This window comes from Myotis brandtii, unplaced genomic scaffold (assembly GCF_000412655.1).
Source record: "Myotis brandtii unplaced genomic scaffold, ASM41265v1 scaffold1667, whole genome shotgun sequence".
In the NCBI taxonomy this organism is placed as follows: Eukaryota; Metazoa; Chordata; class Mammalia; order Chiroptera; family Vespertilionidae; genus Myotis; species Myotis brandtii.
The window spans coordinates 176,715-187,907 of record NW_005356121.1 but is presented as its reverse complement, the minus strand read 5'-3'; positions in this window follow the sequence as shown (position 1 = coordinate 187,907).

The following is an 11,193-nucleotide window of genomic DNA, read 5'->3' as shown; positions in this document are numbered from 1 at the left end:
AGCTTTTTATTTTGATGTAGTCCCATTTGTTCATTTTCTCTTTAGTTTCAACTGCCCTAGGAGCTGTATCAGTGAAGAAATTGCTTTGGCATATGTCTGAGATTTTGTTGCCTTTGGATTCTTCTAGAATTTTTATGGTTTCCTGTCGTACATTTAAGTCCTTTATCCATTTTGAGTTTATTCTTGTGTATGGTGTAAGTTGGTGGTCTAGTTTCATTTTCTTGCATATATCTGTCCAATTTTCCCAACACCATTTATTGAAGAGACTATCTTGGCTCCATTGTATGTTCTTGCCTCCTTTGTCAAATATTAATTGAGCATATTGGTTCGGGCTGATTTCTGGGGTCTCTATTCTATTCCATTGATCTATATGTCTGTTCTTGTGCCAGTACCAGGCAGTTTTGAGAACAGTGGCTTTGTAATACAGCTTGATATCTGGTATTGAGATCCCACCTACTTTGTTCTTTCTCAGGATTGCTGCAGCTATTCGGGGTCTTTTTTTATTCCAGATGAATTTTTGGAGAGTTCGTTCTAGATCTGTGAAGTATGCCGTTGGTATTTTAATGGGAAGTGCGTTGAATTTATAGATTGCTTTGGGTAGTATGGACATTTTAATGATGTTGATTCTACCAATCCATGAACACGGTATGTTCTTCCATCTGTTTATGTCTTCCTCTATCTCTTTTTTCAACGTCCTGTAGTTTTCTGAGTAGAGGTCTTTTACCTCTTTAGTTAAGTTTATTCCTAGGTAGCTTAATTTTTTTGGTGCGATGGTAAATGGGATTGTTTTTCTAATCTCTCTTTCTGAAAGTTCACTATTGGTGTATAGAAATGCCTCAGATTTCTTGGGGTTAATTTTGTATCCTGCTACATTGCCAAATTCATGTATTAAGTCTAGTAGTTTTTTGATGGAGTCTCTAGGGTTTTGTATGTATAATATCATGTCATCTGCAAATAAGGACAGTTTTACTTCCTCTTTTCCAATTTGGATGCCTTTTATTTCTTCTTCTTGTCTAATTGCAATGGCTAATACTTCCAGTACTATGTTGAACAGGAGTGGTGAGAGTGGGCATCCCTGTCTTGTTCCTGTTCTTAGGGGAAATGGTGTTAGTTTTTGTCCATTGAGTATGATGTTGGCTGTGGGCTTGTCATATATGGCTATTATTATGTTGAGGTATGATCCTTCTATTCCCACCTTGCTGAGCGTTTTTATCAAAAATGGGTGTTGGATTTTGTCAAATGCTTCTGCATCAATTAGTATGAGCTTAGAAGTGTTCCTTCCTCTTGAATTTTTTGTAGTAGTCTGAGGAGGATAGGTTTTAGTTCTTCCTTGAATGTTTGGTAAAATTCCCCTGTGAAGCCGTCTGGTCCTGGGCTTTTGTTTGCTGGAACATGGTATGTACTTTTGTACCAGGATTTTTCCCCCCCTCAACATAGTGTCTATGAGTATTACTGTATGTGTATCAGTGGTTCCTTCTTTGTGATTGCTGAGTAGTATTCCATTTATTGATATGCCAAAATTTACTTATCCATTGTCTTGTTGATGCACACATTATTGTTTTCAGTTTTGAACTATTTTAAACATTCTTGTCATTTGCCACAATATGTAAATTTTTTTCTCTTGGGTGTATACTTAGGAATGAGATTGCTAAGTTCTATTATTTTGCAATATATAATAAACTAGTGGCCTGGTGCATGAAATTCATGCATGGGGGGGGGGTTCCCCTCAGCCCAGCTGCAACTTCTCCAATTGGGAACCCCTTAGGGGATGTCCGACTGCCGGTTTAGGCCTGATCCCGCAAGGTTCAGGCCTAAACCGGCAGTTGGACATCCCTTTCACAATCTGGGACCACTGGCTCCTAACTGTTCACCTGCCTGCCTGCCTGATCGCCCCTAACTGACTCTGCCTGCCTGCCTGATTGCCCCAAAACCCTCTGCCTGCCTACCTGATCACCCTTAACCTCACTGCCTGCCTGCCTGATCACCCCTAACTGCCTCTGCCTGCCTGCCTGATCGCCCCTAACTGCCCTCCCCTGCTGGGCTGATCTTGCTCTCAATGGCCCTCCCCTGCCGGCCTGATCTCGCCCGCAACTGCCCTCTCTGCCTCCGCCACCATGGCTCTGTCCGGAAGATGGCTGGTAGACCCAGTCTAAATAGCATATTACCCTTTTATTAGTATAGATTATATATAAAAACAAGTATCTCTGTTATAACATATGTATGGCATTTTAACGAAAACCTTTTATATTATATACATTGTTTCCATTGACCTTCAAACATTTTTTGTGAAGTAAGTAGAGTAGGTAATACCATCTCCATTTTATGGACATAGAAACTGAAACAGAGAATTTAAATGCCCAATTTAAAGTAATAACTTAGTAAGTTGTGAATTAGGATAGAAAGCACATCTTCTGATTCCTAGCCAAGTTCATTTTTTTCTTTTACATTCCTCTTAGTTCACTGGCCTCATGAGATTGGAGAGGTCACCTTAATGTCCAGTTTGCCTGGGACTGTCCCAGTGTTAGCACTGAAAGGCCCTGGGAAAACTGGGATGGTTGTTCCTTCCATAGAACGAAGAAAAGAGTCAAGTGGATATCATGGCTTGAGAAAAACAAAACCTGTCTGATTTAGCCCTGGCTGCTGTTGCTCAGTGGTTCAAGCATCAGGTTGTCAAGGGTACGTATCTGGGTTGCAGGCTGCAGGTTCGATCCCAGGCCCCAGTCGGGCATGTGCATAAGCAACCAATAGATGTATCATTTTTTTCTCTCTCTCTTCTCCCCTTCCCTCCTTCCTTCCCTCCTTCCCACTCTCTAAAAATCAATAAAAACCACCTGTTTGATTTACCTCATACATGCTCTTCCATCCCCAAGGAAAAAGATATATTTTTTATTGATTTCAGAAAGGAAGGGAGAGGGAGAAAGAGAAACATCAATGATGAGAGAGAATCATTGATTGGCTGCCTCCTGCATGCCCCACACTGGGGATCAAGCCCGCAACCTGGGTACGTGCACTTGGCTGGAGTCGAACCTGGGACCCTTCAGTCTGCAGGCTGACACTGTATCCACTGAGCCAAACCAGCTAGGGCGAAAAAGATATTTTTAATCAAAGAACAATGGAATAGTCACACATTTATGTTCTATGTATGTCAACCGTATTCCTTGATTTTGGAAATCCTCTAGACCAGTGTTTTTTCAAATTGTGGTCCATGAACCAGCAGCAGCCACATCTCCAGGGAGCCTGTTAGAAATGCAAATTCACTTTTTGTCCAACAACTTAGAGAGGGTGCAGTAGCAGCTGCTCTCCAAATTCCTCTATGTCACCCAAGGAAGACAGAAGAAAGATGCTGGGAAGCCAGCCAAGAAAGACAAAGACCCAGTGAACAAATCTGGGCACAAGGCCACAAAAAAGTGGAACGAAGGCAAAGATGGGGACAAGCTCAACAACCTAGTCTTGTTTGGCAAAGCGACATTATGACAAATTCTTTAAGAAAGTTTCCAACTATGTTCATAACCACAGCTGTTGTCTCTGAGAGACTGAAGATCCCCAGTTCCCTGACCAGAGCAGTCCTTCAGGAACTCCTTGGTAAAGAATTTATTAATTGGTTTCAAAGCGCAGAGCTCAAGATATTTACACCAGAAACAACAAGGGTGCAAATTCATACTGCCTCCACCGCCTCCCACTCTCCAACCCCAGACCAACAGACTCAGAATCTCTAAGGGAGGAGCTCAGGAATTTGTTTAAAAAGCTCTGCAGGTTGAAGTCAAGGGAAGCAGTGGGAAAGGGGGCTAAAGTTTGAGAAGCACTGATCTTTAAAGCCAAATTCCTTTACAGCTATATGGTTATCTGTTGGTTTTAAAGACCTTGGGGCAGAATGATTCCATTACCTCACTGAGTAAACTTTCTCTAGGTCAGTGGTTCTCAACCTTCTGGCCCTTTAAATACAGTTCCTCATGTTGTGACCCAACCATAAAATTATTTTCGTTGCTACTTCATAACTGTAATGTTGCTACTGTTATGAATCCTAATGTAAATATCTGATATGCAGGATAGTCTTAGGCGACCCCTGTGAAAGGGTCATTTGACCCCCAAAGGGGTCGTGACCCACAGGTTGAGAACCACTGCTCTAGGTAAAACAAATACCATTATAGATAAAATCTTCTATCTTGCTTATTGACTGTCTTATCTAGCATTCTAGTCTTAAAAGAGTGTACAGAATCATTTCATAGTTGATTTTTTCCCCCTTTTCTAAGGCCATTCCAAGTGTTCTCTATTATCACTTAAATTATGGTGTCCAGAATAAATCCTACAGAATACTATAGTACATTGAAAACCAGATCTTGCCCAAGCTGGTTTGGCTCAGTGGATAGAGCGTTGCCCCCAGTGGGGGGCATGCAGGAGGCAGCAGACATAAGCAAACCCAGAGACTTGAAATATATGTAGAGACCCTGGAGGAGGGAGACACTGTCAGGTGTTGAACTATATCATACAGGATTCTGGAGAAAGCAGTTGCAGACAGAATCTTTTTGGAAAATTGATTTTAGAGAGAGAAAGGGAGAGAGAGAGAGAGAGAGAGAGAGAGAGAGAAACATTGATGTGAGAGAAAAACATCAATTGGTCACCTTCTGCATGCCCCCTGACTGGGAATTGAACCCATCACCTTTTGGTGTATATCCCATACACCAACAACCAACAGCCACACTGGCCAGGGCAGACAGAATATTTTTTTAAAAATATATTTTATTGATTTTTTTACAGAGAGGAAGGGAGAGGGATAGAGAGCTAGAAACATCCATGAGAGAGAAACATCCATTAGCTGCCTCCTGCACACCCCCCACCGGGGATGCGCCCGCAACCAAGGTACATGCCCTTGACCGGAATCAAACCTGGGACTCTTCAGTCTACAGGCCGAGGCTCTAGCCACTGAGCCAAACTGGTCAGGGCAGACAGAATATTTTTTTAAAATATTTTTTATTTTTTGATTTTTTTATAAGAGTTTGAGCCAAATTTACGACATATGCCAGGGAGCATGACCTCAAATGCTCTTGCAGATAGAATCTTGCTAAGAACAGAATTTCAAGGAAATCTTTATTTATCCTATTTCCAAGGAAGAGACCAGTGGGCACTTATAAAGAGGGCCTGTACTTCTGTATTGTGTTTCACTTCCTTTTCTTGCCTGTGGTCTTTTGAAATGCAAGGAAAGGAACATCCCAAAGACAACCAAAGGAACCTTCCTTAGACACAATCCTTTTAATCTCTTGACTATTCCTTCTTCCATTTCTTTAATATTTGTATCTCAATGTTTCTACAATTTTTTCTTTCTTGGTCCTTTTTTTTTTCTTTCCATTTCCCCCAGGTTATAAGACACCATCTTTTAAAAAAATTTTAATCCTCACCTGAGGACATGCTCAGAGAGAGGAAGGGGGTAGGGGGAGAGAGAGAGAGAAACATCTATGTGAGAGAAAATCATTGATCGGTTGCCTTCTGTTCCCACAACCTAGGTATATGCCCTGACCATTAATTGAACCAGCAACCTTTCGGGGCACAGGACAATGTTCCAACCAAGTGAGCCCCTTTGGCCAGGCTATAATTCACCATCTGCCTACCCATCCTCTTTTCCAATATCCGCCTTAATCTAAAGTCACACTTGACCCCACATCCTAGTCTGAAACTCTGTTTCTTACAATTCCATTTTTGCCCATTAGCTGCATTCTTACTTGAATCTCTCAATCTTTGGATTAAATCTAATGAAAGCAATAAGAAACAACAGTTTTCTAAACCCAGAAAGATTTTAATGAGTTTTTTTAAAAGGTAATGTTGAGAAAATTTAAAATACATCAAGAGAGCCTATAAAATGCATAACACTTTGCTGAACAAAGGAGAGGACCCAAAGTCCCTGCCCTCAAGTTGTTTATAAACAAAGTGCTGAGGAAAGCCAGAGAATGAAGACTTTATTCATGTGCGAACAATCCAGAAAGGCTTCATGAAGTTAGAATTTGGAATGGATCTTGAAAGGTAAGTAGGATAAGAGATAGGCAAAGATTAGAGAAGGGCATTTCAGGGAGATTAAGTGGCCTAGGCAAAGGTATGGTGGTAAGAAATTTGTATGGAAGGTTGGGGAATAATGCTTTGCCAATTTAGCTGAAGAGTAGGGTACTCATAGGAGTCTAGTAAGAGGCAGTGCTGGAAAAGCAAGTTCGGGGTATGCTGAGAAGTCTTTGAACACCTGATCTACTATTTGAAGTGTGAACCCTTAGGTGGAGAATGGAGCAAAATCTTATTGTGTATTTTTCTTTTCTATAGCAGCAATGTACCACCTGTACTCCAGAGAGATCAAATATAACACTTTTACCTTACATGCTTTGCCTTAACTAAAATCTTCTCCCTATTCTGTGCTTTTATTAATCTCCCCTTTCCATAGCTTCCCTCAACCTCAATCCTGACCCCCCAACCTCTGTTGCTTCCTTTCATTATCCTACATATTGCTTTAGTCAGAAGGCTTTCTGGGTAGAAATCAACTTGGTACAATGGTGGAAAGTATTTTCTGCAAACGATCTTCTCTCACTTCTATTTTTTTAATAAAGAAAAGGCTGAAAGTTAGAAAACTCAAGTGTCAGCTCAGACTATGGTACTGACTTGCTGTGTTACGCACTATGCTAATAATTAAGTTATTAAATCTGTGTCTCAGTTCTCTAATTCGGAAAAGTGATCTCAGGGCTGAAGGAGAAGGATCTTAGCTGTTTTATTCTCTGCAATCTCAAGGGTCCCCACAAATACTCTGCCTATATAAATACTTAGCAAATTCGCACATATAAAGCAATCATTACTCCATTAAAGAAAGATAATTATATGAAAAATTTCACTACGAATTAGGTATTCACTTATCATTCCTCTTACAAATAAACACTTGACATTTTCAAAAATTTAATTTAGATGCTTTTCCTAGTTTATTCATATGTCTGATACATATATAAATATTTGAATGAGTGAATGAATCTTTAGCTTTCAACATAAAGGTATAGGGGAATGGTTATTTTTGCCCCTAGATTCTTAGTGGTGAAACAGTTGGAATTTAAATAATTAGAAGCATCTGAAAAAGACCCACCTAGTTGTTGTTTCTGGGTAGGGCTGAGGAAAGAATTTGTTTTTCCCCTTTCACTTCAATCCCCATCAGAAATTGCTCCTGGCAGGTACCCTGAGAATGAAGCTATTTACTCCTGCCTCATTACTTTCTCTTTGATCTTGACAGCTGCAGTCAATGCAAAGAAACGAAACAGCCCCAGGAAAAGATTCACATGTTCCCACCAGGGAGGACGTGCAGTCAACAGCATTCTTCGTTGTCCCCCACACCTCTACCTCTAAGTACAACCAGTGATTGGATGGTGGCTTCTACCTCCACCTCTCTCACTTGTAATAAACTACAGAGCATTGTTAGGATAGCCACATCCCAAAATAGCTGCATGCTTCACCCAGGCACCTGCAAGATAAGAGGAGCAGAGTGTGTGGTCAAGTTGTATGGCATTTATCTAATATTAAGAGATGACAGAAGAAAAGCAGGATTATTCCTCTTCTCAAGGCACATGACCTTTCAATTGAGAGAATGAACAAAATATGGGGAGGAAAAACCAAAGACTAGAAAGGAGAATGAGATAGGAGAGGGTATAATTTTGCTTTAAATAAAAGCATTTGAAAATAATATCCAAATTTGATCGCTGAACATTGTTAATATTCTAAAAATTATGGCGATTGGAATACATGACAAAAGTAGACCCATGATAACATTTTCTTATTGAAAAAATTAGTGCTTCTTTATTTTCCCATTAAATTATAGAAAGATTATTAACAGATGGTTGGCATGTAATAAAAGGAGAGAGTAGTGATTAGCTGGAAGCAGAATTAAGTCATTAAGTTTTAATTGTGTTGATTTTTTAATATAAGATTGTACTCACTTTTTTCAATAAGGGTAGTAAACAAAATCAGGGAAATACAATAGTTCAGGGTTTCTAAACTTAGGTACTATTAACATTTGGGCCAGATGGTTCTTTGGGGCTTGTCCTGTACATGGTAGGATGTTTAGCAGCATCCCTGGCTTCTACCCACAGATGCCATTAGGATTCTCTTAGCCACAAATCATCACAGCCAAATATGTCTGCAGAAACTGCCAAATGTCCCTGGAATGCAGAATCACTGCTGGTTGAGAACCACTGCCTTAGCCTGAGAAGATCTCGTCGAGATCCTCCTGTCAAGGACTGGAATACCTCGCCCATCTGGAACTCAGCTATTTGAAAACTCACTTATTCTGAATACACGTTAGAACAACAAAGTAAGAAAAAAAGATTTTCCCACTAGAGTTCAAAGCTTTTCATAGGAGGACTCCACTGCCCCCTCCCTTTTTAAAAATTATTATAAAATATTTCAAACATACAAAGCAAAATGTTACTATTTGATACAGATCATAACTTGGTTATTTTATTTTCAAACCAACAACAGATTAAATAAAAATGAGAAGAGATATTGTATACCACAGGCAGGCACCCTAACATACTAATAAAAGCAACAAAGAAAACACAAATTATAAAAAGTGAACATATTTCTGAAAAAATAATACATCAGAGGGGTAACAGCCCTACATTTTTGGGTGTGTTATTCAGATCACTCTATCCCAGTGATGGTGAGCCTTTTGAGCTCGGCGTGTCAGCATTTTGAAAAACCCTAACTTAACTCTGGTGCCGTGTCACATATAGAATTTTTTTGATATTTGCCACCATAGTAAAACAAAGATTTATATTTTTGATATTTATTTTATATATTTAAATGCTATTTAACAAAGAAAAATCAACCAAAAAAATGAGTTCGCGTGTCACCTCTGACACACATGTCATAGGTTCGCCATCACTGCTTTAGTCCTTGGCATCCTACTTCAGAAAGGATATGACACCGCCCCCCCCCCCCAGCAAAAAAAAAAAAAAAAAAAAAGGATATAACCAGGATGATAATGGCAACAAGGTCATGAAGGGCAGCTGGAGAAGTAGGATTACTGGGCTTAGTGAAGAAAAGATATTGGGGGAGAACATAACTTTCTTCAAATATTTAATGTATTCCTAAAAATGTATTTTTCAGTAACCCAGATGGAAATGGGGATCACATTTATATTACATTTGTAAACATCTCAAATTAAGCATAGCCAAAATAGAAGTCCCAGGTTCTCTTCCCCACCCCCCACCCCCCATTTTTTCTTTCTTTGGTCTTCTCCCTCTCAGTAAATGTTATCACTATCCAAAAGCCAAAATGCCAGGAGCTATTCAGGATTTCTCTGTTTTCCCACATCTAAATAACAGCAAGTACTGTTAGCTTTACCTCCAAAATATACCCAGATTCCTTCCACTCTCCCTTTTCCACTAAATTAGGCTCCTAGGCCCAATTCTACTATGTGTTTGGGGGGAGGAGTTTCCCCACAACAACAAACAATTCTCAGACACATGCAGTGTGTCAAAGAATTTAACTCAATTCCGACATTATCCAGAGATAGCATCAGATTCCACAGGTTAAGGTTCAGTCCTATAACATTGCTCCCCCACTCACATACTTCAGATGCCAGATGCAAGCCTTGTCTGAACAGTTGGCCACCGATTGGAGATAACAACGACCCCCTGCAATTCAGAATGCCAATCACAAGTCCAGGTTGTCACCCATACTTCTGAACAACTGGCTATAAATCAGAGGTTCCCACAACCCTCTCCTTACGGTTGATTCATTTGCTAGAATGGCTCATAGAACTCAGATTGTAAAAGGCTATAACTCAGGGACAGCCAGATGAAAGAGATACAGAAGGATAGGCTTTTAGAAAGGGGCGTGGAGCTTCCATTCCCTCTCCAGGTGTGCCCCTCTCCCCCAATTTTCATATGGTCACCAATTAGAAAGCTCTCCAAACTCCATTTTTTAAAAATACATATTTTTATTGATTTGAGAGAGGAAGAGAGAGGGAGAGAGAGACAGAAACATCAATGATGAGAGAGAATCACTGATTGGTTGCCTTCTTCACATCCCCCACTGGGGATTGAGCCGGAACTTGAGCATGTGCCCCTGGCCAGAATCGAACTCGGGACCCCTCAGTCCACAGGCCCATGCTCTATCCACTGAGTAAAACCGGCTGGGCCAAACTCCATTTTTAAAAAAAAATATATTTTATTGATTTTTTACAGAGAGGAAGGGAGAGAGATAGAGAGTTAGAAACATCTATCAGAGAGAAACATCGATCAGCTGCCTCCTGCACATCTCCTACTGGGGATGTGCCTGCAACCCAGGTACATGCCCTTGACCGGAATCGAACCTGGGACCTTTCAGTCTGCAGGCCGACGCTCTATCCACTGAGCCAAACCGGTTTCGGCCAAACTCCATTTTTAAGTGCTTTCCAAAAAGCACCTCATTAAGATAAGATACCTTTTTCACTCTCAACACTTACATAATTCCAAGCATTCAGAGAGTTGAGAGTCAGAAATTGTGGATGAAGATCAAATATATATGAAAAATATGTTTTGGTCAGGTGAATCTGACCACAGGTCACAATATCACAACCACCTTTGTTAAAACCATCATCATTTGTCACATGACCTATTGCCATAGTTGTTAATCCTCACTCGAGGATATTGATTTTTAGAGAGAGTGGAAGGTAAAGGGAGAGACACACAGAGAGAAACATCGATGTAAGAGAGACATCGATTGGTTGCTTCCTGCACACGCCCCCACTCGACCAGAGCCTGCAACCAAGGTATGTGCCCTTAACTGGAACTGAACTCGGGCCAACTCTCTATTAACGGAGAAAAACTGGCTAGGACTATTGCCATAGTCTTTTTAAAATTTTTTTATTGCCATAGTCTTTTAATCAGTCTTAATAACTTCATTCTTATTTTTCTACAACTCATTTTTCACAGAGGTACCAACAAAACTGTCTCTCTCCTTCTTGCCTTATTGTTTACCACTATTCCCTTGACTCACTAAGCATCAGCCATATAGGAATTTCTCTATCTCTATTAAACCAAGTTCATTTCTTTTGTTTTTAAATTAAATCTTTATTGTTCAGATTATTACAATTGTTCCTCTTTTTCCCCACCATACCTCCCCTCCACCCAGTTCCCACCCCACCCTCTGCCCTCACTCCCCACCCACTGTCCTCATCCATAGGTGCACGATTATTGT